Source organism: Triticum dicoccoides, chromosome 2B, assembly GCF_002162155.2.
Source record: "Triticum dicoccoides isolate Atlit2015 ecotype Zavitan chromosome 2B, WEW_v2.0, whole genome shotgun sequence".
Classification (NCBI taxonomy): Eukaryota; Viridiplantae; Streptophyta; class Magnoliopsida; order Poales; family Poaceae; genus Triticum; species Triticum dicoccoides.
In genome coordinates, this window is record NC_041383.1 from 354,262,525 (window position 1) to 354,267,059 (window position 4,535).

The window sequence follows — 4,535 nt, forward strand, 5'->3', positions numbered from 1 at the left end:
GGTGGGCTGGCGGCGGGCGCTGGCGGCTAGGGTTTTGGGGCAGGGTGGGCTGGCGGCGGGCGCTGGTGGGCTGGGGGCGCTCGGGCGGCGGCTATTTAAAGGCTGCCCCCGGGCGGAGTCCCTCTCGGGCACGGCCCGTAAGGCGGTTCGCGTTTTTTTTAAATAATTACGCTCAGAAAAGAAATAAAAAGAAATACTAAACGGACTCCAAAAATCCCGAAATAAATTTTCCCGGACTTCTAAAATCAAGCCCGACAAAGTGAACATTGATTTGGGGCCTAAATGCAATTTTGAAAAACGCATATATTTTCCTAAATTCAAATAAAATAACGAAAAACTCTGAAATAAAATCTTATTTGATTTTATTATTAAATCATCAATATTTCTTTATTTTGGGAAAGTCATTTTATTCCCTCTCTCATATTTTTGTAATAGAAATAATTGATGATGAAATAAATAAAATCAAATGATCCTATTCCCAAAATTTGAGAAAACTCAAATATGAAAATAACGAAATCCCCAACTCTCTCCGTGGGTCCTTGGGTTGCGTAGAATTTCTAGGATCAAAACCAAAAGCAAATAAAATATGATATGCATTGATGATCTAATTATAACATTCTAAATTGAAAATTTGGGATGTTACAAACCTACCCCCCTTAAGATGAATCTCGCCCTCGAGATTCGGGTTGGCTAGAAAATAGGTGAGGGTGGTCCTTGAGCAGATCTTCCTCTTGTTCCCAAGTGGCTTCGTCCTCCGAGTGGTGGCTCCACTGAACCTTACAGAACTTGATAACCTTGCTGTGGGTGACTCTGCTGGCAAACTCGAGAATCTTAACTGGTTTCTCCTCATAGGTCAAATTGTTATCCAACTGAATTGCTTCCAACGGCACTGTGTCTCTCAACGGTATGTCAGCCATCTCTGCGTGGCACTTCTTCAACTGAGAAACATGGAACACATCGTGAACACCTGACAATCCCTCGAGTAATTCCAACTTGTAAGCAACTTCTCCCATACGTTCCAAAACACGATATGGTCCTACAAATCGGGGCGCTAACTTTCCTTTAACTCCAAATCGCTTAACTCCTCGAAGCGGGGATACTCGAAGATAAACTCTGTCTCCGACTTCATATTCTGTCTCCTTGCGTTTTGAATCCGCATAGCTCTTCTGCCTGGACTGGGCTACCTTGAGCCTTTCATGAATTAACTTCACCTTCTGTTCAGACTCCTTAATCAAATCAGGTCCAAACCACTGGCGGTCTCCAACCTCGTCCCATGACAACGGTGTCCTGCACCTCCTTTCGTACAAGGCTTCGAAAGGGGCCATTTTCAAACTGGTTTGATAGCTGTTGTTGTAAGAAAACTCTGCATATGGCAAATTGTCATCCCAACTTGATCCATAATCTAGCGCACAAGCTCTCAGGATATCCTCCACAATCTGATTGACTCTCTCGGTCTGTCCATCTGTCTGTGGATGAAAAGTTGTACTGAACTCTAGCCTGGTACCCAAAGTCTCATGCAACTGCTTCCAGAACTTTGAGGTAAACTGGGTTCCTCTATCTGATACGATACTCCTCGGAACTCCATGCAAACAGACGATCCTGGTCATGTATATCTTGGCCAACTTAGCACTAGTGTAAGTGGTCTTTACTGGGATGAAATGTGCTACCTTCGTCAACCGATCAACTACAACCCAAATTGAGTTATAGCCGGAACGAGTCCTTGGTAATCCCGTGATAAAATCCATGCCTAACTTATCCCACTTCAATTCGGGTATCGGCAATGGCTGTAGCAATCCTGCTGGTTTTTGATGCTCTGCTTTTATTCTTTGACATACATCGCAAACTGCTACGTACTCCGCAATGTCTTTCTTCATTCCGGTCCACCAGAATGTATCCTTCAAATCCAAATACATCTTGGTATTTCCTGGGTGAATCGAATACGGTGAATCATATGCTTCTTGCAGAATCAACTTCCTGATCTCCGGGTCATTGGGCACATATACGCGGTCTTCAAACCATAGTGTATCGTGTTCATCCTCACGAAATCCCTTAGCTTTTCCCTTGCTCATCTTCTCCTTAATAGAAGCAACTTCCTTATCTGTCCTTTGAGCTTCTCTGATTTTATCCATCAAGGTAGACTGAATTTCCAATGCTGCTACATAGCCTCTCGGAACTATTTCCAAACATAGCTCTCGGAATTCCTCGGCTAATTCTTTTGGTAAACCTCCGGTCATTAGGGTGTTGACATGGCTCTTACGGCTCAACGTGTCTGCTACAACGTTAGCCTTCCGGGGTGATAAGCAAAATCGACTTACTGGCGCAATCTATGTTCCCTCCATACTTCGATAACCAATCCATGCCTAATATCACATCTAGTCCTTGCGATTCCAGAACTATTAGGTCCGAGGGAAAAACATAGTGTCCAATCCTTAACGGTAATCGATCACACCATATACTATTAATGTATTCTGCTCCGGGTGAGGTTACTAGCATGGGTGACCTAAGGGCTTGGGTTGGTAATTTATACTTATCCACAAATCCCCTTAATATGTATGAATGCGATGCACCAGTATCAAAAGAACAACTGCAGTAAATGTCTTAACCAAAAACTTACCTATTACTGCGTCTGGCTGAGCTTCAACCTCCTCCACGGTAACGTGGTTCACCTGTCCCCTGTTGAAAGGGTTCGGCTTCTTTCCTGAGCTTCCATTGCCGTTACCATTTTGGGCTTCTGGACATTCATTTGCATAATGCCCAGTCTTACGACACTTAAAACAAGTGATATGGCTCAGGTCTACCTTGGATGGTGTTGACGGGTTGGTGCGGTTTTGTCCATTGTTTCCTCCATTCCCGTTTCCATTCTTTGTGCCATTATGATTGTGCGAGCTACCTCCTCCATGAGTATGCTGAAATTGCCCTCCCGGTTTAGGGGTAAGACGGGGCTTCTGTTGGGCTCCAGAGTTGTACTTCCCCTGTCCATACTTCCGCTTGCGGTTTTCAATCTGCTGCTGCTTCCCTTCAATCATAAGAGCACGATCTACCAACTCCTGGTAGTTGTTGAAATTTGCTACCATCAACTGCATGCTCAGCTCATCATTCAGCCCTTCCAGAAACTTCTCCTGCTTAGCTGCATCCGTAGCAACGTCATCTGGGGCATAACGTGCTAGTTTACTAAATTCATCCACATACTGGCCAACTGTCCGTCCTCCTTGGCACAAGTTGCGAAACTCACGCTTCTTCATGGCCATAGCTCCTGCCGAAACATGGGCAGTACGGAATGCTTGCTGAAACTGATCCCATGTGACAGTGTCTACAGGATAAGTGGCTGTAAAATTCTCCCACCATGCTGCTGCGGGTCCATCAAGCTAGTGTGCGGCAAATCGCACCTTCTCCGCATCTGTGCAACCTGCAGTGGTCAACTCCTTCCCTGTCTTGCGGAGCCAATCATCTGCTACTATCGGCTCGGTGCTACTGGAGAACACCGGCGGATTCAGCCTAAGAAAATGGGTTAAATGATCAACAGGTGGTGGCGGTGGTGGATTGTTGTTGTTGTTGTTCCCCTGATTCTGATTCTGGACTAATATCTGCATCAATGCATTCTGCTGCTGGATCAACTGGGTGAGCTCCGGTGGAAATCCATTGTCACATCTCGGAGGCATCTGAGGGTTTAGAAAAGATCAGAATTAAGAACAAAATGAGGTCTAAAGAGAAAACACTACCCAAATGCTCATGAGGCAAATGCACACAAAATCACTTCATTCAATCAAACAAGGGCATACAATCGGTCTAGAACTATCGCAAAAAGTGTGTGAACTAAACTAGATACATGGTGGAAAACTACTACTGTTATGGTAGTCGACTAGAAAAACTGCTCTGTTGAAGACTTCATGATATCTGCTCCAGCTTCATCAACATAATCATCATCACTATCATCTGGGTCCGAGTCGGTGTCGTCAATGATGATGTAGTTCTCTGGGCATGTGAAATCTTCATCTTCTCCTTCTGTCCCAGGAAATCCCATAAAGACTTTCAGCTTCTTCTTCAGATCATCGCTCTTCTCAACTAGTGTTGCTATTTCCTCCTCGTATCCATCACGTGTAGACTTGAGTTCTTCCTCCAGTTCCGTGATTTTGACCATGGCCTTCTTCAGATCCATCATCCCTGCGCACATTTGGTTCTCCTGGCGTCGGATGTGCTGGTTCAACTCCTGGATGAAAGCTGCAATTGAGCGGTCCTTCCGGGTGCTGACCATCTCCCATTGCTCATCTCGGCGCCCAAAAATCTGGTAGATAGTATCCTTAAGTTCCTTGTGATAGACTTCTCCAATACATCCCATGGAAATGTGGGCTGCCATGCTCTTTCCTAAGTTCCAGGTTGGTGCATCAAAGGAAAACACTATGGTCTCAGTGATGGGCATGAACGTCCTTCCTGGAATTTGAACTTGAATGATCCAGCGCTCCTCTTCAGGCAAAGTGGCGTTGTAGGTTCCGGTGAAGCTTGGTACTCCGGTCTTCAAGTACTTGGTGACTTCCTTT